We start from the raw sequence: 26340 nt of genomic DNA on the forward strand, positions 1-26340 counted from the left end.
CTCCTCGTAGGCTGAGCCAGCTGGAGCTGAGAAGCGCCGGTCTCCCCTCAAAGCCATCTCCTCTTCTTTCTGGGAGATCCACCGAGCTGGTCTCAGATGGGGTTCTATGTCCTGGCAGAGCTATTGGGAATCCCAGGGAGGAGCGTAGGGCCTCCGTGGGGTTGGACCATCCCCACCTGTGCTGGGAGGCTCTTTGCTGGGGCTGGGCCAGGCTGAGCCTGTCTCGCTGGGAGTCACCTCGCTGACCGCTTTCCACCCAGCTCTGTGCGGGTGCGCGAAGTGCGCTGCTAAACACTCTCGTAGCAGAGCGGGCGCTTCCTGTACGAAGGAGCGCCGTACCTGGGACTGCCACTAGAGGGCCTCGTGATGCACCGCGTTGAGCCTTAGCCCCTCCCACCGCCTGGCCCTCCGGGCCGCTGCCGTTCAGCCTTTGCCCTGGCAGCCTCCCCGGCGGTAGGGAAGAGCCAGGACTCGGACAGAATGAATGCAAAGGGGATTCTTCACTGAGGCCTCTGGGCACAGACAGGGACCCCGGGCACAGGAGCTAAGTCCTGGGGTGGACTTAGCCGCCATAGAAGAGCCTGCTGGCTCCAGAGCGCCCCCCAGGGACAACGCTGCTGCCTCCTAGTGGGGCAATACCCCAGGAGTCCCACAGCAGCCCCATCGAACTCAAGCCTGGCCTTTGCACTCTATTCATGCAGGGGAATGGGGGGAGAGGGGGTGTCCTGCCCAGCCCCTGGATGACGACCTAAAAACGCCCCCTCAGGTCCTTTATGGGGGGACTGTGCTTCCAAGGCCCGTCCCTGGCATCTGAACAAGGGCTGCTGGCTGCCCGCGGAATGGGTTTCCTTCGCTCTCCCTTCCCTGCACTGACCCCGTGGCTATGGGGGGAGGCGAGGTGCCGGGGCGGTGAAAGACCCCTGCCCCTTCTCGCTGGGGGGATATTCTGCTAAGGCTGCGCCATTTGGCAGCTGGGGTCCTGTCCCCTGGAGGGACTGCCCCTCGCTACTTGAAAGGAATCATTCACAGTCGCAGGGGTTGGTCCAGCTCGGAGGCTGATAGGGGATTGCTCCAGCCATTCAGAGACTCCCCATGTTCCCCTCGCGTGGGCTCTCTGTCCCTCCACTCAGGTCCAGTTCCAGATGGCTGCTGCTCGTGCCTCTCCTGCTTTTGTCTCACGCTCCCTGCCTCTGTGTGCGGGCCAGCCTGCCTCCCTTTCGCTATTATACAGCCCCTCCTGGCCTGAGCTGCCCGAGCCTCCTCCAGTATAAAAACTGACAGGAGATGAGGGACCGAGTGACGATCCCCCCAGCCTGAGCCACGTTCCTGAGGCCAGAACATGCTCCCCATGGCCAGCACATGAAGCAAGGCCGGGCCAGCGCCTCTCAGAGACAGGCCCAGCATGGAATCAGAGGCCAGCTCCTAGCTCCGGGGAGACATGCTTTCCCACCCCGCAGGAGGCTGGGAGATTGAAGGTCAAGGAAAGGGAGGCTGGATCAGCAAAAGAGAAATCCCCTTCTCCTAGTGAAGCTTAGTGACAAGCTGGTCTCTTTTGCAGAGGCTAAGGCCCCTGTGAGCCAGGGAAGTGGGGTAGTCTATGGAGTTTGTACAGGGCTGGATAATGGCTCCATGAGATGTTCTGGCTGGAGTGCAAATCCCTTAGCGCTTCTGGGACTTTGGTATGCCTGTCTGTGACATGGGGATAATGATCCCGACTGTCTGCCTGGGCGGTTGGGAGGGTTAACCCATTCAAGGGTGCGAGGCACTTGGCCACGTGCAGATGGCAGGGGCTGTAGACAGGCTGGGGGGGGGGGGGGTCACGCTGGAGCCGGAATGCAATCACACGCTAGCTCTGAGCGAGCGAGCACACTAAGAACACCCAGTGGGGCTGGGGCTACACAAGAGCCGACCGCAGAAGCTCCTGGCCGAGACCCTAGACACGTACTCAGGGGAGGGAGGAGGCTAGCCCCTCCTGGGCAGCTGCAGCTACATGGCTATTTTTTAGCACTTTCGCTTGCTCAGTGCTAGGGCTGCCTGTGCTGGAAATTACATCTCTAGCTCCAGGGTGGCTGTACCCTCAGGGGTGGCAATAGTGACCCCCATACACCTTCCCCGAAAAGCCAGACGGCAGCAAAGGGAGGGGCTGCGGTGAGACTTAACAAGGGGAAGATTCATGATCGCACTGCTCATCGGCTTCAGCCAAATGACACTTTCAGCCATTCAGTATTTAATCAAATACTTCATTAGACCCCCCCGCAACTAGACCCCTAGCTGGCTGGACGCACGCACACCCATCTAGCTAATTTCTAGCTATACGTAACCCTTTTGCCAGGTAGCGTCTCCAAACAGCTCGAGCCCCTACCCAGCAATCGGGGAAAACTTACCCCTACCCCTCGGCACCTCTAAGAGGCAACCCGAGCACTGAGTCTGTGTATAACAAAAGAAAACTTTTACTAAAAGGGAAGGGGACCCGAGCACTAGCCCTGTCTAGCTGATCTATCTACACCCATGTTAAGCTCGCACTGCCCTGGCTGATGCGTCAAACTGAAACACTCTCTGGCATCATCCCCAAGGAAATCCCAGCTCCGTGGCAGGCCATATTCATGTGCATCTGGTGCAGTGTGAATGGTGGAGCAGGCAGCCAGGGGCGTTCTCCGTACATGGGTCTGGTGCCATTCCGTCAGTACACCCCCACCGGCAGCGGGCCCGGCTCTGCTCTCAGTGACGACCTTCAAGGGCTAAATCCTACTCCCACGGGGATCAAGAGCAAAACGCCCACTGGGGTCAATGGAGGCAGGACTGGCCCTAGCTCTGCAGTAACTTCCTTGGAGTCAGTGGGAACTCCGGCAGCTTTATGCTCAGATTTATACACCAGGCCCCCAGCATAATAAAACAGGCTGAGCAGAAACAACACTTCTTGCTGCTCTAGCAGCATCCAGCTGGAAACATGCTTTCCAGACACCCCTGAGCTAAGCTGCTCGTTGCCCATCTGAGGTGGGTCAGTATCATAGCCCCCATTTTACAGATGGGGAAACAGAGGCACACAGTGGGGTTGGGGGGCAGGACCTGCCTAAGGCTAGACAGCAGAGTGGGGAATAGGATGCAGGCGTCCTGCTCCCCTGTCCTGTGCCTGAGCCAGGAGCCCCTCTGTCCCCATTATAAAGCCATTGAGGTTGTCAAAGTGATGCGAGCGCATAGCTGAGTGGTCCCACGTTGGAGTGGAGGATAATGCTGGCAGGACCAATGGACGAGGTTGTGGGAGTGGGGGCAGGGGAGGCAGATGGCTGTTTTCTGCTAAAAGTGACTTAGTGAGAGAAGAAACTCGCTCCTAAAATAGGGGCCATTAATCCTGCTCCCGTCAGGCGGTGACCCAACGGTCAGTGACTCCAGGGGAAGCAGGCTGTGGCCCAGGAGCGTTATGAGATCCCATGATAATGCTGCTGTCACCCCTGGGACCCCACCAAGCTTTTCAAGCACTGCTGAAATGCAACCACCTCTGGGATGCAGTGCGGCAGCCAAGTGGCCCTCCAGCAGACATTGAAAACAGCATTTTTGACCAAGGGCACCATGCAGCATGTTGGTTTTAAAGATCTCATCTGACACTGCATTTCATTAGACATGGTTTTCTATCTTGGGAGGAGCAAGGGCTGAGCTGACCCTTTGGGGATTTGAACCTGGGATCATAAGGAGTTTATATATTTCAGGCCTCCGGCTTAGCTTACTAAAGCCCTCCCCTCCAGCATAACCACTATAGTATCACTACCTGCAACTGGAGAGCTTGCAGCATACTGAGTAGCTGCTGTACCATGTTTACATGGATCAGATCGGCACCCCAGGCCTGAGTATTTTCATCACAGATTTTAAAGTGTAGGGAAAGAAGAGATACAAATGGGGACATGGACCGGTCAGGTTTGGCTCAAATAAACCTTCCCCTGGAGTGTTTACAATCCCGGCATTACTAGTGCATGAGACCAGAGATGAACTAGACAAGGTGAAACGGGCTAGCCTACGTTCGTTCATTGGCCAAACTGGGAGAAATGCAGAAAGTGAACAAAGAGCGTAAATAGTGAAAAGCAGCTTGGAGTTTATACATCCTTTCAGCTGTCATAAGCTGCCACGTTATGCACGATGTGGAGAAGGAACCTGGTATATGATTTTTAAAGCGTCAGCATAGCTAGAAACATACGCTCCCTTACAAGATTAAGCCGCCCTTGGGCATCATTTGTTTTAAAGGTTTAAATAGAACAGGGGCGGTGTGGAAGAAGCAGGGAACCAGAGATGTTCGATTTGATGCCTGGTTCCACACAAGACTTTTGCCTATTTGGTGGCTTGGGTGCATCAAAATCAAAGATGGAAATGAGGAAGGAAGAGTCCATTTTATTGGCTGGCTGGAGAGCATTGCAAAAAATCACAGTTGTTAATCAAAACTAGGACTAAACCACTTCGGCAACATGTGGGCTGCAGGAGGCAGAATGACAGAAGCCCTAAATGAATTATCTCTGGCTTAGGCATGGCTGGCTTAGGTCAGATTTTAGGGGCTGCTAGCAGCCCACTCGGTTCTGCCTGCCTGTCTCTGAATGGTTTCCTTTCAGAGAGCTCTTTCCCTTGAATTAGAAACAGAAAGTGTTTGGGTTTTTGTTCCTGTCCTTTCAAGCTACGTCGATTTTGTGGCAGAGTCTGAGAGGTGAGTGTGTGTCAGTGTATTTGGGGAGGTGCAGTGCTAGGCACAGGCTGTCTATGCAATGGGATATGCTGCACTGGGACAATACAAGGCTTCAGCTTTCCCAGGCAGCTGGCAATTGCGCTCTTTCCCCTCAGATGATCAGCCAGCGAGATGGTGCAAAGGACGAGAGGCTATCAAACTGGGCAGGTGGAGATTCCCTGCAACGGGGCAGAGCGGAAGTGTCTCCAGCCTGCTCATGCAGCTTGGACTGAGCAGAATTCATCACATAGGAGGCACGTGGTGCTGGGTTTTCAGGATGCTGATGACACCCCCACTGTATGTTAAAAAGTAAGTTAAAAATTACTTAGACCAGTTAGATGTCCTCAAGTCACCAGGGCCTGATGAAATGGACCCTAGAATACTCAAAGGAGCTGACTGAGGAGATATCTGAGCCATTAGCGATTATCTTTGAAAAGTCATGGAAGACAGGAAAGATTCCAGAAGACTGGAAAAGGGCAAATCTAGTGCCCATCTATAGAAAGGGAACTAAGGGCAACCCGGGGAATTACTGACCAGTCAGCTTAACTTCTGTACCCGGAAAGGTAATGGAGCAAATAATTAAGCAATCAATTTGCAAATATCTAGAACAGGGGTTCTCAACCATTTTCTTTCTGACCCCCCCCCCCCAACATACTATAAAAACTCCACAGCCCACCTGTCCCACAGTAAGTGGTTTTCTGCATATAAAAGCCAGGGCCAGCATTAGGGATTAACAAGCAGGGCAGTTGCCCAGGGCCCCACACCACAGGGGGCACTGTGAAGCTAAGTTGCTCAGGCTTCTGCTTCAGCCCCAGGTGACGGGGCTCAGGGCCCTGGGCTTCAGCCCCATGCAGTGGGACTTAGGCGTTCTGCCCTGGGCCCCAGCAAGTCTAACGCTGGTCCTGCTTGGTGGCCCCCCTGAAACCTGCTTGCGGCCCCCCCAGGAGGCCCCAGACCCCTGGTTGAGAACCACTGATCTAGAAGATAATAAGTTGATCAGTAACAGTCAGCATGGATTTGTGAAGAACAAAAGAGACTGTTCTCAGTGGTAGCAGATGACAGAACAAGGAGTAATGGTCTCAAGTTGCAGTGGGGGAGATTTAGGTTGGATATTAGGAAAAACTTTTTCACTAGGAGGGTGGTGAAGCACCGGAATGCATTACCTAGGGAGGTGGTGGAATCTCCTTCCTTAGAGGTTTTTAAGGTCAGGCTTGACAAAGCCCTGGCTGGGATGATTTAGTTGGGGATTGGTCCTGCTTTGAGCAGGGGGTTGGACTAGAGGACCTCCTGAGGTCCCTTCCAACCCTTATAGTCCATGATTCTACGTCAAACCAACCTGATTGCTTGTTACCCTGTCAAAGAAAAAGCTTCATGGATAGGGAGGAAGTGGTAGATGTGGTATAGCTTGACTTTAGTAAAGCTTCTGATACTGTCTCCCGTGACTTTCTCATACACAAACCTGGGAAATGCACCCTAGATGGAGTTACTATAAGGTGGGTGCAGAACTGGATGGAAAGCCTTTCCCAGAGGGTAGGTATCAGTGGTTCACAGTCATGCTGGAAGGGCATAACGAGTGGGGTCCCACCGGGATCAGTTCTGGGTCCAGTTCTGTTCAATATCTTCATCAATTATTTAGAGCAACCTTTCAGAAGTGGTGTGCCGAGTCTTCATGTATTCACTCTAATTTAAGGTTTCGCATGCCAGTCATACATTTTAACGTTTTTAGAAGGTCTCTTTCTATAAGGCCAAATTATATAACTAAACTATTGTTGTATGTAAAGTAAATAAGGTTTTTAAAATGTTTAAGAAGCTTCATTTAAAATTAAATTAAAAATGCTGATCTTATCAGTTTAGTGTGATCCTTGCCCTTGCTGAGTTTTCCAATGTCTGCCATGTATCTGGATACTTTAAGCTGCACATGGGCTTCTGAGTGATAAGTTGTTAACCAGCTCCGAGAGGGACAGTGGACAGATTTCATGTGTGAAAATACCTGCTCACACAGATATGTAGATCCAAATGTTAAAAGCATTGCAAACACAATTTTCTTCAAACAGTTAAATTTCACTGGCAGGGACGTCCAGCAGGTCAGAATAGAGGCCCCATAATCTCTCTCGGTAGCTTCAAGTGCACTCGGCAGATCTATACACTTTGATGCCCACGATTCTGAGCTTTTTAACTGAATGAGCTGCATTTTGAAATCCTCAACCCCCATCCACTGAAATACTGACAAATCCAAGTCGCTTTCGTTGAACTTTTCAGGTTTAATTAGAAAACAAAGCATTGGGCCAAATCACTGAAAATCTTGAAATCTGTCAGAAAATTCTGATCCAGTTCTTGCATGTACATTCTAATCTCAACATCCAATGCAGTGCGCTGGTCCATGTGGCGTGACAGTGATGTAAGCAGCAAATCAGGATTTAAAAATGGCGCACAGTGGCATTGGAACAATTTTTAAGGTGGGGGTGCTGAGCTGTGCCCCTTCTTGCCCCTGTGTGCACCCCTCACTGCCCCAGGCTGGGGCCAGGGAGCCACAGCCGAGGGTGTCTGCAGAGCCCCGGGTTGGTGGCCAGGACCCCAGGCCAGCAGCAGAGCCCACCAGACCGGTGGCTGGGACCCAGCTTGCTTGCCGCCTTTGGCATGCGTGCCATAGGTTGACTATCCCCGATTTAGATAATGGCATAGAGAGTCCACTTATCAAGTTTGCGGACGATACCAAGCTGAGAGGGGTTGCAAGTGCTTTGGGGGATAGGATTAAAATTCAAGATGATCGGGACAAACTGGAGAAATGGTCTGAAATAAATAGGATGAAATTCAATAAGGACAAATGCAAAGTACTCCAGTGAGGAAGGAACAATCAGTTGCACACATACAAAATGGGAAATGACTGCCTAGAAAGGAGTGCTGCGGAAAGGGATCTGGGTGTCATAGTGGATCACAAGCTAAATATGAGCAGGTTAGACAAACACCTGTCAGGGCTGGTCTAGATAATACTTAGTCCTGCCACGAGTGCAGGGGACTGGACTAGATGACCTCTCGAGGTCCCTTCCAGGCCTATGATTCTATGTCTGTGTCTCACCTGATGCAGTTCAGCCGCTCAGCCAGTGTCCAGTCGAGACTGGGGCACAGCTGAGAGTGAGCTAGTGAAGACAGAGGGGATGAGTGTGTGGGAAGCTGCTGGAGGAGATGGCAGAGGTAATCTCAGCCCCTTTGACTGAGGGAGTGCAGCCTCCATTAGTTACCAAGGTTGGCAACCTAAGGGTGATTCTAGAACCCCCCCCCTCCGCTGTGTAACACTCCCAGCACAGCAGCAACCCAGTCAGCTTTCACCCGCTGCATCTGGCTGGGAGGCTGCGACCTTGCCTTTTGGCTGCAGAGCCGGCCACCCTCCTACAGACCTGTCACCTCGGGTTTAGACCGTTGCAAGACGCTCTGTGTGGGGCTGCACCTTAGAACTGTTTGGAGGTTGAAGCTGGTGCAGGATGCAGTGGCTCGCTTACTGAGCAGGGCATTTTGCTGGGAGTGCCCGAGCCCCGTGCTCTGGGATCTGCACCGGCTGCCTATTGGGCTCTGGGTCGAGGTTAAGGGGCTGGTTATGGCCTGGGCCTGACCTCTCTCCTTGGACCACACTGCCACAGCTGCAGCCAGTGGAGATGCCTGAGCTGGTTCCCACACATTTGAAGAGAGACATGGGGCAGCCGGCAGGCCAGCTCGGGGCAACTTGCTGCCCTGCTTGGTCCAAAATAGCCTGGATTTGGTGACCTGGGTACCCTGCAAAAGATCCCTGCCCATGGTGGGATTTGCAGAGTGCTGAGCGGGTGCTCCCAGAGTGATGAAGCAGTGGAAAGGAGTGGTTTTGGAGGCAGCTGGCCAGCCAAGTGCCTCCTTGATGGATTGTTTCATGCGACTGGGGTTACACCGGTGGTGGGCAACCTGTGGCGTAATCTGAATGCGGGCCGCGAGACATTTTGCCGACGTTGACCGCCTGCAAGCATGGCCCTCCCGCAGCTCCCAGTGGCCGCAGTTCACTGTTCCCAGCCAATGGGAACTGCGGGAAGTGGTGGGCCGTGGTGGGCCACAGGTTGCCCACCACTGGGTTACAGTCATGTTGAGCAGCAGGGCACCTTGAGCCTGGTCTCAGTGTCTATTTTTGTTATTATTTGATGCAATGAAACACAGTCAGTTATGGCCCGTGGTTCACCTCTGGGTGCCCGGCTACTAGCACTGGGCACTGCGATTAAACGAACCAGGGGCCTTTGCCCAGCTTTGCTGATCATAGAATCATAGAATCATAGAATATCAGGGTTGGAAGGGACCCCAGAAGGTCATCTAGTCCAACCCCCTGCTCAAAGCAGGACCAATTCCCAGTTAAATCATCCCAGCCAGGGCTTTGTCAAGCCTGACCTTAAAAACCTCTAAGGAAGAAGATTCTACCACCTCCCTAGGTAACGCATTCCAGTGTTTCACCACCCTCTTAGTGAAAAAGTTTTTCCTAATATCCAATCTAAACCTCCCCCACTGCAACTTGAGACCATTACTCCTCGTTCTGTCATCTGCTACCACTGAGAACAGTCTAGAGCCATCCTCTTTGGAACCCCCTTTCAGGTAGTTGAAAGCAGCTATCAGATCCCCCCTCATTCTTCTCTTCTGCAGGCTAAACAATCCCAGCTCCCTCAGCCTCTCCTCATAACTCATGTGTTCCAGTCCCCTAATCATTTTTGTTGCCCTTCGCTGGACTCTCTCCAATTTATCCACATCCTTCTTGAAGTGTGGGGCCCAAAACTGGACACAGTACTCCAGATGAGGCCTCACCAATGTCGAATAGAGGGGAACGATCACGTCCCTTGATCTGCTCGCTATGCCCCTACTTATACATCCCAAAATGCCATTGGCCTTCTTGGCAACAAGGGCACACTGCTGACTCATATCCAGCTTCTCGTCCACTGTCACCCCTAGGTCCTTTTCCGCAGAACTGCTGCCTAGCCATTCGGTCCCTAGTCTGTAGCTGTGCATTGGGTTCTTCCGTCCTAAGTGCAGGACCCTGCACTTATCCTTATTGAACCTCATCAGATTTCTTTTGGCCCAATCCTCCAATTTGTCTAGGTCTTTCTGTATCCTATCCCTCCCCTCCAGCGCATCTACCACTCCTCCCAGTTTAGTATCATCCGCAAATTTGCTGAGAGTGCAATCCACACCATTCTCCAGATCATTTATGAAGATATTGAACAAAACCGGCCCCAGGACCGACCCTTGGGGTACTCCACTTGATACCGGCTGCCAACTAGATATGGAGCCATTGATCACTACCCGTTGAGCCCGACAATCTAGCCAGCTTTCTACCCACCTTGTAGTGCATTCATCCAGCCCATACTTCCTTAACTTGCTGACAAGAATACTGTGGGAGACCGTGTCAAAAGCTTTGCTAAAGTCAAGAAAAAATACATCCACTGCTTTCCCTTCATCCACAGAACCAGTAATCTCATCATAAAAGGCGATTAGATTAGTCAGGCATGACCTTCCCTTGGTGAATCCATGCTGGCTGTTCCTGATCACTTTCCTCTCATGCAAGTGCTTCAGGATTGATTCTTTGAGGACCTGCTCCATGATTTTTCCAGGGACTGAGGTGAGGCTGACCGGCCTGTACTTCCCAGGATCCTCCTTCTTCCCTTTTTTAAAGATTGGCACTACATTAGCCTTTTTCCAGTCATCCGGGACTTCCCCGGTTCGCCACGAGTTTTCAAAGATAATGGCCAATGGCTCTGCAATCACAGCCGCCAATTCCTTCAGCACTCTCGGATGCAACTCGTCCGGCCCCATGGACTTGTGCACGTCCAGCTTTTCTAAATAGTCCCTAACCACCTCTATCTCCACAGAGGGCTGGCCATCTCTTCCCCATTTTGTGATGCCCAGCGTAGCAGTCTGGGAGCTGACCTTGTTAGTGAAAACAGAGGCAAAAAAAGCATTGAGTACATTAGCTTTTTCCACATCCTCTGTCACTAGTTTGCCTCCCTCATTCAGTAAGGGGCCCACACATTCCTTGGCTTTCTTCTTGTTGCCAACATACCTGAAGAAACCCTTCTTGTTACTCTTGACATCTCTGGCTAGCTGCAGCTCCAGGTGCGATTTGGCCCTCCTGATAACATTCCTACATGCCCGAGCAATATTTTTATACTCTTCCCTGGTCATATGTCCAACCTTCCACTTCTTGTAAGCTTCTTTTTTATGTTTAAGATCCGCTAAGATTTCACCATTAAGCCAAGCTGGTCGCCTGCCATATTTACTATTCTTTCGACTCATCGGGATGGTTTGTCCCTATAACCTCAACAGGGATTCCTTGAAATACAGCCAGCTCTCCTGGACTCCTTTCCCCTTCAAGTTAGTCCCCCAGGGGATCCTGGCCATCCGTTCCCTGAGGGAGTCGAAGTCTGCTTTCCTGAAGTCCAGGGTCCGTATCGTGCTGCTTACCTTTCTTCCCTGCGTCAGGATCCTGAACTCAACCAACTCATGGTCACTGCCTCCCAGATTCCCATCCACTTTTGCTTCCCCCACTAATTCTACCCGGTTTGTGAGCAGCAGGTCAAGAAAAGCGCCCCCCCTAGTTGGCTCCTCTAGCACTTGCGCCAGGAAATTGTCCCCTACGCTTTCCAAAAACTTCCTGGATGTGCCGGGCGATGGTTAAAGTGCAAGATGCCATCCGCAGAAGCCTGCAGCTGGCTCATGGCAAGTTGGGCCCAGGTTGTAATTTCCAGTGCACACAGGAATGTGGCCAGCCAGGGACACGTTCTCCTCCAAGAGCGCGTGTGCAGATGGCAGCTGCAAACATGGTCTAAAAGAAAGAGGGGGCGTTGCAGAAGAGGCATACTGTATCGTCACTGGCTGGCAGAGATTAGGAACAGGTCAGTTATACTGAAACTAAGACAATACCCAGCATCACTAGCAAAGCTTTCCCTTGCAAAACTGTGCCCCAGGGGCTCTCTGGTCCCCCAGTGCAGGACAACCGGGGATAGGCGTGACCCCAACACAGTGAGAATGGCTGGCACACATTTAGACACTTGTTAGTTTTCTCAACCGCAAGAAAAGCTGACTTTATAGTATTGGAAAACTAAACTAACGCAAACATTATCTGGTTTTCAAATTTTTGAGTTTTCTTCCCCTTTCTTTTTATTTCTCCTGCCCGCCCCTTTATTTTCCAAATTGATCACTGGAAAAGGGGCCAGGGAAGACCCAATCACTGGTTGGGAGGGATATGGGGGGCGGACAAAAAACAACCAACCAGAAAAGTCTTTCCCCATAAAAAATTAAAATATAAAATATGAAAGTTTTCCACTAAAAAAACTTGCTTTAAAAAGGTCATTTTTCACTTTAAAAACGTTTCAAAAGGCAAATCTCCAGCAGCTGTCCTTGGCTGCTCGGTAGACTCACTCCTGCAATTCATCATTAATCACTGATAAGACCCCAGTACTCCTTCTGAGCCAGCTGGCCCAACACAGCCCAATCCATAGACCATTCCACACGCCAGAGATACACCAGGACTTGTCGGGAGTGTTAGATCGTTATAGAATCATAGGACTGGGAGGGCCCTCGAGAGATCTTCTAGTCCAGTTGCCTGCATGAAAGGCAGGACTGCATATTATCTAGACCATCCCTGACAGGTGTCTGTCCAACCTGCTCTTAAAAGTCTCCAATGACCGAGATTCCACAACTTCCCTGGGCAATTTATTCCAGGGCTTAATCACCCCGACAGGAAGTTTTTCCTAATGTCCAACCTAAATTGCTGCAATTTAAGCCCATTGATTCTTGTCCTACCCTCAGAGGTGAACAATAAACTTTTCTCCTTCCTTCTTGTAACAAACATTTTATGTACTTGAAAACTGTTAGCGTGTTTATTATGCAGCACGTCCATCATGGAAAGCTATAGGTAAGGGCAGCATCGTGATTCAGATCTCAAAACCCCCCCAAAAACAGATTTCTTTTTTAAAAAATGTGGGTTCTTTTAATTGGCCTTCTGGGTTTTGAGCCTTTAGGTCGCACTTGGGGCACATTTTCAAGCTTTTCTCTGAAACGCTGAGGCCCAGAAACTTGTATTTTTTAAAATGAAAGCTGAGTGTTGCACCTAATCACACGCGGGGGCTCTGTGAAAAACACCAAATAGCACCAGGCTTGTGACAAACCGGAAAAGCTGGAACATGGGCAGGGCTAAGTTGACAGGACCAGGAGATCTTTCTTATCGGCTCTTATCAGAGTGGAAGAGGGAATCTCATAGCTGTGTTATTATAGATCGGCGGGCAAGCTGCGTATGCCAGAAAGGTTGGAATGAATAGCCAGTACACATGGCTGTCCTTCCTCCTGAGCCAGCGGGCAGGAACAGTCACGTCTCTCTGGTTGCTCATTGGGCCTGGTTAGTCAGCGTGTGATTCACTCTTCACCTGGCACACATTCATGTTGACTCACCCTCGTGCCACCGAGCGGCCGCTTTGCCAGAAGAGCGCTTGGTATGAAAACAAGCAGGCGCTGGGGCCAGCCTTTGGGCAGCACAGTGTGACCCCCTCGGGCCTGGTTTTTGGAGGTGCCAAGCACCCCCCAGGGTGTCCCAGTCACCAAGTTCAGCATGATGGACCGGACTCTTGTTTGGACAAGAAGGGATAAAAAACTCAGTCTTAGAATCATAGAATATCAGGGTTGGAAGGGACCTCAGGAGGTCATCTAGTCCAACCCCCTGCTCAAAGCAGGACCAATCCCCAACTAAATCATCCCAGCCAGGGCTTTGTCAAGCCTGACCTTAAAAACTTCAAATGAAGAAGATTCCACCACCTCCCTAGGTAACGCATTCCAGCGTTTCACCACTGTTTTTCCTAATATCCAACCTAAACCTCCCCCACTGCAACTTGAGACCATTATTCCTTGTTCTGTCATCAGCTACCACTGAGAACAGTCTAGATCCATCCTTTTAGAACCCCCTTTCAGGTAGTTGAAAGCAGCTATCAAATCCCCCCTCATTTTTCTCTTCCGCAGTCTAAACAATCCCAGTTCCCTCAGCCTCTCCTCATAAGTCATGTGCTCCAGTCCCCTAATCATTTTTCTTACCCTCCGCTGGACTCTTTCCAATTTTTCCACATCCTTCTTGTAGTGTGGGGCCCAAAACGGGACACAGTACTCCAGATAAGGCCTCACCAATGTCGAATAGAGGGGAACGATCACGTCCCTTGATCTGCTGGCAATGCCCCTACTTATACATCCCAAAATGCCATTGGCCTTCTTGGCAACAAGGGCACACTGTTGACTCATATCCAGCTTCTCGTCCACTGTAACCCCTAGGTCCTTTTCTGTTGAACTGCTGCCGAGCCATTCGGTCCCTAGTCTCTAGTGGTGCTTGGGATTCTTCCATCCTAAGTGCAGGACTCTGCACTTGTCCTTGTTGAACCTCAGATTTCTTTTGGCCCAATCCTCTAATTTGTCTAGGGCCCTCAGTATCCTATCCCTACCCTCCAGTGTATCTACCTCTCCTCCCAGTTTAGTGTCATCTGCAAACTTGCTGAGGGTGCAATCCACACCATCCTCCAGATCATTAATGAAGATATTGAACAAAACCGGCCCGAGGACTGTCCTTTGGGGCACTCCATTTGATACCGGCTGCCAACTAGACATGAAGCCATTGATCACTACCCGTTGAGCCTGACAATCTAGCCAACTTTCTATCCACCTTATAGTCCATTCATCCAGCCCATACTTCTTTAACTTGCTGGCAAGAATACTGTGGGAGACCGTGTCAAAAGCTTTGCTAAAGTCAAGGAACAACATGTCCACCGTTTTCCCTTCATCCACAGAGCCAGTTATCTCGTCATAGAAGGCAATTAGATTAGTCAGGCATGACTTGCCTTTGGTGAATCCATGCTGACTGTTCCTGATCACTTTCCTCTCCTCTAAGGGCTTCAGAATTGATTCCTTGAGGACCTGCTCCATGATTTTTCCAGGGACTGAGGTGAGGCTGACCGGCCTGTACTTCCCAGGATCCTCCTTCTTCCCTTTTTTAAAGATGGGCACTACATTAGCCTTTTTCCAGTCGTCCGGGACTTCCTCCAATCGCCATGAGTTTTCAAAGATAATGGCCAATGGCTCTGCAATCACATCCGCCAACTCCTTTAGCACTCTCGGATGCAGCGCATCCGGCCCCATGGACTTGTGCTCGTCCAGCTTTTCTAAATAGTCCTGAACCACTTTTCTCCACAGAGGGCTGGTCACCTCCTCCCCAAGCTGTGCTGCCCAGTGCAGCAGACTGGGAGCTGATCTTGTTCGTGAAGACAGAGGAAAAAAAAGCATTGAGTATATTAGCTTTTTCCACATCCTCTGTCACTAGGTTGCCTCCCTCATTCAGTAAGGGGCCCACACTTTCCTTGACTTTCTTCTTGTTGCTAACATACCTGAAGAAACCCTTCTTGTTACTCTTAACATCTTTTGCTAGCTGCACCTCCAGGTATGATTTGGCCATCCTGATTTCACTCTTGCATGTCCGAGCAATATTTTTATACTCTTCCCTGGTCATTTGTCCAATCTTCCACTTCTTGTAAGCTTCTTTTTTGTGTTTAAGATCAGCAAGGATTTCACTGTTAAGCCAAGCTGGTCACCTGCCATATTTACTATTCTTTCTACACATCGGGATGGTTTGTCCCTGTAACCTCAATAAGGATTCTTTAAAATACTGCCAGCTCTCCTGGACTCCTTTCCCCCTCATGTTATTCTCCCAGGGGATCCTGCCCATCAGTTCCCGGAGTCAGTCAAAGTCTGCTTTTCTGAAGTCCAGGGTCTGTATTCTGCTGCTTTCTTTTCTTCCCTGTGTCAGGATCCTGAACTCGACCACCTCATGGTCACTGCCTCCCAGGTTCCCATCCACTTTAGCTTCCCCTACTAATTCTTCCCGGTTTGTGAGCAGCAGGTGAAGAAGAGCTCTGCCCCTAGTTGGTTCCTCCAGCACTTGCACCAGGAAATTGTCCCCTACATTTTCCAAAAACTTCCTGGATTGTCTGTGCACCGCTGTATTGCTCCCCAGCAGATATCAGGGTGATTGAAGTCTCCCATGAGAACCAGGGCCTGCGATCTAGTAACTTCCGTGAGTTGCCGGAAGAAAGCCTAGTCCACCTCATCCCCCTGGTCCGGCGGTCTATAGCAGACTCCCACCACGACATCACCCTTGTTGCTCACACTTCTAAACTTAATCCAGAGACTCTCAGGTTTTTCTGCAGTTTCATTCTTGAGCTCTGAGCAGTCCTACTGCTCCCTTACATACAGTGCAACTCCCTCACCTTTTCTGTCCTGCCCTGTCCTTCAGCCCATCTTTATCCATCAAGGTTAGGATGTGATCTTCATTGTGGGCAGCTCATCCCACATCGTCCTACTGTGGGGTCCTTCCTCCAAAGCGCCGGAGACGGGATCCACCCCTCTGAACGCAGAGCCGTCCTGTCGCTGAATTGTTTTTATTTTAAATACAGCTGCAGCCTTGCGTGTGTACAGCTGGCGATAAACAATCGGACAAAGGCTCTGTGTGTATGTGTGTGTCCCAGCGATGGAGGCCAGGCAAAGCCCCGGGCAGGAAACCCCCAGCCCTCCGCAGATCCTGTCTGCGACTGACCCACCACAACACACACTCAGAGGTGGCAGAACACGGTGTTCTTAAAGGGACCCCATCCCTGCTAGCCACCTTGACCAAAAAAAAATTGCTGTCTCCTGCCTTCAGTGCAAGGGAAAGGAAGAGCTGCCAGGGGCTCAGAAGGGTCTGTGTGTATGTGGGGGATGGAGAGCAGCTTGATTGATACACTCGGGTTTTCAGAGGACGGGGAGCAGGGGAGTATTGAGGGGAGGGGTGAAATCTCTCTCCCTGCTGCATCTGGGGCTTTGATGACCCCCTAAAGGCCACAACAACCCATCTCAGGCCCCATGGCCGGGGAGGGAAATTGTATTTGCCGCTTCGATGCATCCAAGGCCCCCAACCCGCTGCTTTCCTTGGTCTTCTACCCTGCAACCTTCCCCTGACCTGTATCCGGTCCTTCTCCCTTCTGCGCCCCCCAGGCCCCATCTCTCCATGGCCACCCCGCCCTACTCTCCCCTGAAATACTTTTATCTGAGGGCCCCCCCATTCTTCTCACCCCTGGGCCTCCTTTTCCTCAGAGCCCCCTTCCCCCATGCAGAGTCCCCCCGACCCGAGCACTCTGCCCTTCCAGACAGCCTCCATTTCCCCACCCCAGGTGGCCTTGCCACACTGCCCTGTGCCAGCTGGCACCCTGGGTCCCCCCATCCCAAAGGGGCCACCTTTGCCTCACCTCCTGTCTCTGCCCCCCACAGCAGAGGGTGGGTTCCGAGAGGGAAGGCTGGTTGCGGGGGGCGCGATTCCTCTCCGCTGAGCCAGCCACTGGGAGCCATAGGGGGAAGAAATGGGCCAGGGGTGGGTTATCCTCCCCCACCCCTGCCCCGTTAAGCCCTTGCAAAAACTCTTGGGTGACTCAGAGCTGGAGCAGGGAGGCGGTTTCCAGGCAGGTTTTCGGGGGATTATTATGAGCCACGCAGCTGTTCAGAAACTGTTCGGGGAATACAGAATAGCCACTGATTGCTCACGTTCCTAGGTGTCTGCACAGCACTGGAGCAGAGCGCATGGAACGAGATCAGAGCCAGGCTCGGCTGGGGCCTGTCCTTCACTCCCCTCTCCCTCCCTCCCATGCGGGCAGCACACAGGTTCTGCTCCTGCGGCTGGAGATACACCCGGCCAGGAGCCACAGAAGGGGGCTGGGCTTTGCTTTAGACCCGGCTCCCACCAGAACCAGTGTCTGGTGACCTGCCAGGCTGTGTCAGTGACTGGGGCATGGGGTGTCACGTCTAGTGGTTGGCGCTGGAGTCAGTAGCCAGGAATCGAAGCACAGAGCCAGAGCCGGAGGCAGTAGCCAGAGCCAAAGATCTGAGCCAAAGATTCCTGGAGCAAGGCAAGGCAGGGATAATGCTGATGCCCAGGCGGCAGCAAGGCTGGGAACCTTCACTGCTAGCCTATGAGCTGGGCCGTCGCCAGCCAGGCAGCTTTCTGCAGGCCAGCTGTGCTCAGTAGGTGGCCCGGAGGCTGGCACCGGGGGTGTCTCAGCACTGGGTGCTGGTTGCTGTTCCCAGGGCCTGTGGGGACCGGGCCTCCGAGGCACTACCTCAATGATCAGAGCCGGCCAGCCAGGGGAAGGGGCTGGGACCGTGCTGGCTTGCTGCTTGTTCCTTGGCTGGGCTCCGCTTTTCTTTCTCCTCAGCCTTAGCCAAACGCAGACCCGGCCTGACGCAAGAATTGCAGCCTGGGTGGAAAGTCCCCAGGAACTCCCCTGCCCCTCAGCGCTGCACGTGTATTGGGATTAAAGCGCAGCAGCTGGGCAGCGTGGGGGAGCTCCCCAGCCCCGGCCTGGGCTGCATCTTTCCTGCGGAAAACACCGGACTTCAGCCCCCAGGGCTGCTGAGCCAGCACCTTGCCCCACAGCAATCCCTTCGATGGAGCAGCAGACAAGACCGAGCATGGGCATCTGGGCACCAGGTGGACGGACAAACCAAACCCTGCCAGGCCCAATACGAGGGTGAGGGGCACATTATCAACACCCAGGGCCAGATCCACTGGTGGGGTAAGCACCATGGAGCCATGCGCACTTACACCAGCCAGGGCTCTGGCCATAAGGATGTGCAGTGTGAATACGCAGGATGGTTGCATTAGCCGGGAGTGCCCCAACCAGCCATGAAAGCGACCCCTTGCTGTGGGCTATGGAGGTGCCAAAATTTGAACCTTTTCTCTGCAGGGACATTGACTGGAATAGCTCCCCATGGGGACTCGATTATAGATTTAGTGACATTGATTCAAGAACTTTGGATTAGTCACTTTGATTCCAGCATATCCCCCCGGGAAGTGATTCTAGTCAACTTCCCCACGTCGACAAGCCACCAGTCAGGCCTCAGTTTCCACAACCGAGGGGGCCAAAGCCAGCTGTGACATGAGAGGCGTCACCCCTTCTTCACTGACCATTGCTTTTCCAGTCACTCTTCTCTTTCCCTTCTGCCTCCTGGTTTCTCTCCCCGTGATCGTGACAATGTATAAGCTACAGGACACACAAGCTGTGTGCTACAACCCAAAGCTTCCTTACTTTCCTGATGCAGCCAGGCCAGCAAGAGCTGCAGCCACTGTCCTTCCCTCACCAAGCGCTCCTGAGTGTGTAGCCTCCCTTTTAAAGCAGCAGAGATCCTACTGAGCATGCCCAGTGGATTTTCTGCTGCTAGGAGGCGGGGCTTTGAAGGAGGCGGAGCTGGAGCCCTATAAGTACAGCTCTCCTTCGCCATCAGAGGCAAGGTGGGGGCTATCCTGAGAGGTGATAATGAGCAGCGGTTTATTTGCAATCAAAGACATGCTGGAGCTCAAGCAATTTTTTTTATTTTTGTAAGTGACGTGGCAAGCCCAGAGGTCCTGGGGCTGTGAACTGCCAGGCCCAGAGGTGCCAGGGCTTAGCCCTGACAAGCCGCTGCACAAATTAAGCACGGGTGATAAGTATTGCTGGGAGTTCAGTACCTTTTGGGATTTGGCTCTATGTACAGAGTTCAGATGCTTTAGTGATAAAGCTGGTCAAAAAATGCGGGTTTATTTTTCCCCTATTGAAAGTTTAGACTTTTTAATGAAAAACTGAAATATTTCGGCTGAAAACTGAAATGTCTCCCTCCCGCTGGGGAACCTCATGGGCTCCCTGCTCAGACTACATCTCCCACAATGCACCACAGTCTCCCCTCCTGGTGGAGTTCTGGGCTGTGATGCATCATGGGAGATATAGTTCAGCTGAGGCACCTGGCCCATAGAGAAGAGGGACGTGAAACCATCCTGGCAGGAAATATTTTGCTCTTTGGCTATTGGGGCTTGTTGACGAAAAATTGAAGTTTTTGACAGAAAGCAGGCACTTTTCACATAAGGTTTCACTTAGTCGAAAAGCCAGGTCTCCCTTGGGAAACAGTTGAGACAGAAAAATCCTGTGATAAGGACTGAATAGGGCAGGCCTCGTTTGGGATTGTTAATTCTGAACACTCGCTCCTTCTACACCCAGGAAATTCCCCCAGCCAGCCACATCCGCAGAAGCAACAAGTCCTCCTTGTAATGGCTGAGCTGGCCCGACCTGGGAGTCGAATAGGGTTGCCAATTTCAGTTGGACGTATTCCCGGAGGTTTCCTCGCATGACAATCTTTAATTCAAGATGAATCTTTAATTCCTGGAGACTTCAGGACAATCGTGGAGGGTTGGCAATTCTAGATGCGGTGCCCTGGGAAGGCTGTGAAATTCTTCTCTGCCTCTAAAATGGTAGCCCTGCCTCAGTGGTGTGGCTTTTCCCAGGCCCCGCCTGCCCTTCTCTCACTCTGTGATGGCACCGCTTGGGGAGGAAGGCCACAGCCTTCTCCACATTCGTGATCTTGTGTCTACGCTGTTGCCTCCAGCTGGCGCCGCCTCCCTCGAGGAGAGGGTTCGGATTTGCCTCAGCTAACAGCGCTGAGATCCAGCGCGGGGCATCTGAACTGAAAGGGCAGCAGCTGCACAGAAATCAAGAGGAAATAATAAAACAAAGGTGTCCAGCTGCCTCCGTGGTGCTATGGAAAAGCAGGCTGTCATAAATATAAAGGGAAGGGTAACAACCTTTATGTACGCAGTAATATAAAATCCCTCCTGGCCAGAGGTACAGAATCCCCTTACCTGTAAGGGGTTAATCAGTTCAATTAACTTAGTTGGCAGCTGACCAGAAGGACTAATGGGGAAAGAAGATACTTTCAAATCTTTGGGGGGAGGCTTTGTTTTTGTGCTCGGTGTTTGTTCTCTCGGGAGACAAAGAGAGAGACCAAGCAAGTAATCCAGCTCCTTCTGAATGATACATCTAAATTTACAGGAAGAGTAAGTAATAGCAAGGAAATGCGTTAGAGTATCTTTTGTTTTAGCTTGTGTATTTTCTCTATGCTTAGATGGAGGTTTATCCCTGTTTTTTGTAATTTTAAAGTTTTGCCTAGAGGGGGGAATCCTCTGTGTTTTGAATTTGATTACCCTGTAAAATTACCTTCCACCCTGATTTTACAGAAGTGCTTCTTTTACTTTTTTTTCTTTATAATAAAGTTCTGTTTTTTTAAAGAATCTGATTGGTTTTAGTGTCCTAAAAACCCAGGGATTTGGTCTGGGCTCACTTGTACCAATTGGTTAGTATATTATTCTCAAGCCTTCCCGGGAAAGGGGGTGAAGGGGCTTGGGGGGAATATTTTGGGGAACAGGAACTCCAAGTGGTTCTTTTCCTTGAATCTTTGTCTAACTCACTTGGTGGTAGCAGCAAATACTGTCCAAGGACAAGGAGGGAATTGTGCCTTGGGGAAGTTTTAAGCTAAGCTGGTAGAAATAGGTGTAAGGGGACTGTTGCCCCCCTACTAACAGTCAGTGGGGGTGTTTTGGTTGGCTAGCTCCCAGTACTAAAAGGGGAAGGGTCGCTGGGAAATCAGGACCCTGAGACTGACAGTCCCCAGGAACAATGGGAGAGGCCAATGCTCCAGGTCAGCCTGAATGACAGGGCGAGCAGGCTATTCAGGGAGTCAGGAGGCCAGGGAGGTCCCGTCCTCCATCTGAGCTGGAATTGGCTGGGTCAGACAGAGTGGGGCCGAGCTAAGGAGAAAGCAGAGGCCTGAGCTGAGCTGAGCTGGGCCAGATCCAGCAGCCCAGAGAGAGCAGACCCTGTCCTGGGAGCAGAGCTGCAGCCCCAAAGCCAGATCCAGCAGCCCAGAGAGAGCAGACCCTGTCCTGGGAGCAGAGCTGCAGCAACCAGAGCCAGAGGGACCAGAAAAGCAGCCCAGGAAGCAGGTCAGTGCTGGGAGCAGAGTCACAGAAGCAGCCTGCAGAGCAGACCTGCCCTGGGAGCAGAGCTGCAGCAACCAGAGCCAGAGGGACCAGAAAAGCAGCCCAGGGAGCAGGTCAGTGCTGGGAGCAGAGTCACAGAAGCAGCCTGCAGAGCAGACCTGCCCTGGGAGCAGAGCTGCAGCAACCAGAGCCAGAGGGGCCAGAGCAGCAGCCCCGGGAGCTGGAGGCAGAGCAGCAGCTGTGCAGAGACCGAGTGGTGGAGCTGGGGCTGGAGCAGTCCGGAGCTGGGTGCGGTGAGCAGCTGGGGAGAGCGAGGGGGGACCCTGGGCAGTGGGCCCAGCGCAGGGAGATGCCTCAGCCAGGAGGCTGCAGGCCAGACTCGGAGGGGGACTGGTAACCCCGACAGGGCGGGGGCGACACTGGGAAGAAGGGTTCTGCCACCTAGAGCCAGAGAGCGTGTGGCCACCACCAGAGCGAGTGTCCAACCCGCAGCATCCCTGCAGCACGGCCAGGGCCTGAGAAGAAGGCCTGGGACTTACAAGGAACAGACTGTGAACTGCCCTGACGTTCCAGAGACACTGTTTGTGTTGTTCCCTGCCACAGAGCGGGGTGATGTGTTTCCTTTAACCTTTCCCATTTTCCCTTATTCTTTTCAAAATTAATTGTTGATTAAATAACTTGCATTTGCTTTAACTTGTATGTAATGGTCAATGGGTCAGAGAAGTGCCCAGGGCAGAGAGAGTACCCCGGAGCGGGGACACCCTAACCCTGTCCTAGGTGACCACAGCAGGGTTGGGGGTCGAGCCCCCCAGGAATCCTGGGCCCAGCCTTGTTGGGGTTACGAGGACTCTGCCAGACAGGAGAGTGGAAGGGGAGCCCTCAAGGGCAGGGAGGCCACTGGGTAAAGGAAGTGGGAGCGAGGACTCAGATCCTTTCACTAGCCCACTTCACCGGGGTAGTGCAGATGCCAGGAAAGTTCCCCACAATTGCGGGACTATTCCCCCGCTTACATAAGCTTAGGGGGTCTTTCATGCTGGTCCCCACATCTGTACCATAGAGTTCAGAGTGGGGAGGGAACCCTGACACAGGCCCTGAACTTGAGTTACAAAGGGAGAGTTTACTGTGCAGAAGGCCTTTGTCTTACCTCTCTGATGCTGTCTTATTCCCACCCCAGAAATACTGCAGAGGGGCAAGGCTTGTGCTTTCGGGGCGTGAGCCAAACCCCACTGCAGTTACTGGGAGTTTTTCCATTGACTTCAATGGACTCTGGCTCTGGCCTTTTGTGCTAAAGGTCCCGGGCTCGATCCCAGCCGATAACCGATGAGGGATTGGTTACAGAGAATCATTATGACCTCATAGTCCTGGTGTGTGGCAGCCTTGCTGAACAGTAGCTGCCCTGTCCGCCGTCCTTCTCTCCTGTGGGAGGGAGTGGCTTACGCAGACCGTTGTTGAATGGCCCAAGAACCAGACAAGGCCCCTCTGATGTATTGATCCAACCCCCACACCGCTCTCCTGCAACCTAGGGTTACCATACGTCTGTATTTTCCTGGAGATGTCTGGCTTTTTGGTTCTTAAATCGCCATCCGGGAGGAATTTTTAAATACTAAAATCGTCCGAGATTTTGCCATTATTATTTTTCCCCAAAGAAGGGTTGATCATTCAAGAAAGAAAGTGAATGTTGATCACTTGAGAGAGTGCCCGCTTTTTCCCCCTAGCTTCCAGCACTTGCGCCGTGAAACAGCTGTTTCACGTGGCTGCGGGGGGGGGGAGGAGGAACGTGGCACCCACAGGGGAAGAGGTGGGGCCGGGGCAGGGATTTTGGGAAGGGGTTGAAATGGGGGGCAGGGAAGGGATGGAGTTGGGGTGGGGCCAGAGCGGCATGAGCAAATCCTCAGCCCCCCCACCGGAGTGTCCTCTTTTTTGAATGTTCAAATATGGTAACCCTATTGCAACCTCCCCTGCAATCCGTCCAGGGGCCAGCTTCAAGCACCAAGCCAGAGCAGCTCCCTGTGCACCGAGCTGGCTGCATAGTGAAACTGACCACGCTCACAGTCCGATTCTCTTTGCAGGTGCAGCTGCTTGGGTGAAAGGGCTTGATGCAGGAGGCTTTGCAGGCAGTGACTGATGAAAGGAAAGGAAATGAACTAGGATTGCCTAGGGAACAAGAGCAGGTTTCCTGCTGCTCAGCGTTCGAGCATCAAACGGGAGCGAGCCACAGAACAGCAGGCCCGAGTTACATACACAGTTCTGCCAGCTAAGCAGGACAGGCTCCTCCCTGCCCATGACCTCGGGCCTCAGTCCCCTTCCCGCCCCTCCAGCACTCTCCTGCTGCCCACATGCCTCCCCTGCAGCCCCTGTGCGTTCCCTGTTTATTCACGTGCAGCCAGAGCAGAAGCTCAGGTGAATGGCACCTCCAAGGCGGCCGGCAGGCAAGTGGACAGACAGGCGGACGCGCCAGATAGATCCGTGCTCCCAAGTGGCTTCGTTTCCTGCGTTGTGGTTTGTCGCTGCAGGGCCTGTGCTGTGGCATTTCCTCCCCCCACCGAGTCGCCACCAACATCCCCCTGCCTGAAACAGATCCCTCGTTGTCGGACGCTGTGACGGCAGCATTGCATCTGCTCCTTGAGACCCTCCTGTGTCCTGGTGTGCACGTGTGTGGGTTGCACTGAAATGGGAGGCATGCTGGGCCCTCTGCCAGTGGGGGTGTAGCTCTCCTGGGCTGACCCAGGGACAGAAATCATTGTGTTCTGGCAGGTCTGGGCTAATCCCCGCTGTGCTAACGGGTTGGGAGCTCCCCAGGCTGCCTGGCAGAAGAGCACGTGGTGGGGATGGAAGTAGGTTGGTCCTCAGATGAGGCTCACAGCAGTAGGAGAGGATCTGTCTTGAAGGATCTGGAGCAATGAGGGACCCAGTGGCGGGGTCAGATTCTTCCTGGCTCTCACAAGGACAGGGAGTCTCATAAAGGCACCAAATACCCTGGCTGCAATGGCATGACTCCAGGAATGTCACTGGCCCTGAGTTTTCCAACGTTTCCTGCTTCGGGGTAGGTAGGAAATATCCAACGAACAGCCCCGTGCTGCGCATTTTGCGGCCGCTGCTTCCAACCCTCCAGCGATATCCCACCGCTGTGGTGGCCCGAGCTGGCTCCTTTTGTTCACAACCTCCCAGCAGAGCTGCCTGGGCCTGAACTGATCCTGGGGCTTGCATGCCAGTCCTGAGAGCCGGCTCCCAGCTGAGCACAGCCCGTGTGAGGAAGCTGGCTCTGCCACGGCCCGTGCTGGGTCTGCTACGTGGCCAAACAGGGGGCTCCCCTCTCCTGGGTCAGCCCAGCACCTTCCATGACATCCGAGGGAGTTAGAGGTTCAGGATCTAGCTATGGCGCAATCGGGGTGCGGGGCAACTGCAGCTGGGCTAAAGACAGCAAAAATGCAGCTTTAGCAGAAGCCATACCAACCTGCCCAGAACCGTGGGTACCTACCTGAGGTCCTCCTAGGCTCCATGCCACTGCATCTTCACTGCTCTATTGGGCCATGGCGCTGCAGTCACCCCTCCGGCTGCAATGTAGAAATGCCCTGAGACACATTCTCTGCTCCCTTCACGTGGCTTTTACCCTGCCTTGGCCTAGAGATGGCTCCAAAGCAGAATGCCCCTTTGAACTCACGAGCTGTCCAGCTCAGGGTCCAAGCTAGAGCATGGGCTTTTTGCATTTTCTATCAATGCAATAGCTCCGCCTAGATTTCCGAGCAGCTTGTCTTTCCTCCCCTCAGCTGTGCTCATCTGGGCCCTTGGCTCCGCCTGAGATGGAAAAGGCCGTGGGGGCTGGGGAGGAAGGCTAGCAGCCGGGAGGCAGCGCATCAGAACTGCTGACGGAGCCAGCTCACGGGCCATGCTTAGCAGGTGAGGCTGGCTCATTCCACAGCACGCAGTGATGATAATGCAGCACAATAACCTTGCAACAGTGACGCAGAGGACTTAAGCCTCAGGAGCAGCAGCAACCTTGGGGATTGAAACAGCTCTTAGAGCCAGCGACGGGTAGAAGAGAGAGGAAGGGCTGGAGTGCAGGAATGACTGTCCCATTCCACTCCAGAATTAGCTGCATTTCCATGGTGATCACTGGACACAAAGGGCCAGATTCTGATCCGATTCACGCCAGCAGCTCCCTTGCCCTGAATGGAGTTGTTCCTGATTTACACCAGTATGAATGAGAGCAGAAGTGGGCTCGGGGCTGAAAGCAATGGGATTCTTCTGTGCTCCATCAACATGGTGTTAATAACTGGCCATATTTATAGCCACCCCAGAAATAGTTCCATTTCAGCCGTGGATGAGCGATCTCCCTATATGTAGACTGCAAAGCAATGATCCGTTTCTGTGCTAGATACATGTGTTAATAACAACAGAACAGGCTTAAAAAAAATCCTCTCTCTGGCTGCTGCGTAATGGGCTGTCGGATTCTCTGAGGGAAGCCAGTACAAGCCAAAGTGCATCGATCTGCAAAGGGACTGACAGAGTTTCCATTTTAAAACAGACCTCAGCCTATCTGGGCTTCAACCCCTGTGGTAAAATACCCTGTGTGGTGCCTGGTCTGACATGTAGTGAATTCTATTCTTGGGGGGAGGGGAGGGAGATGGAGTGGGGGGGGGGGGGAAGTGTTCATTGCAAGCCGCTGTTGTGGCCTCTCCTTCTGGCCCCAAGAGCCTGACTGCATAGGAGCAGTATGATGGTGTCGGGCTTCAAGGCAGCTTGGAGCTGCGTGGGCCTAGCTGCGTGGTCAGAGATGCCA

The 26340-nt window shown here is 52.5% G+C and overlaps 1 long non-coding RNA gene across 2 annotated transcripts in view; it reads right to left on the reverse strand.

The window, feature by feature from the left end:
* The window catches only part of LOC125640084 (uncharacterized), a 35373-nt gene extending 10130 nt beyond the window's left edge, over positions 1-25243 (reverse strand). For both annotated transcript variants that reach the window (XR_012669445.1, XR_007357686.2), the window contains exon 1: positions 25039-25243. This is a non-coding gene — a long non-coding RNA (uncharacterized LOC125640084). The remainder of the gene's footprint in view (positions 1-25038) is intronic.
* Between the last annotated feature and the right edge of the window lie 1097 nt (positions 25244-26340).

This window comes from Caretta caretta, chromosome 7 (assembly GCF_965140235.1).
Source record: "Caretta caretta isolate rCarCar2 chromosome 7, rCarCar1.hap1, whole genome shotgun sequence".
NCBI classification, from domain to species: Eukaryota; Metazoa; Chordata; order Testudines; family Cheloniidae; genus Caretta; species Caretta caretta.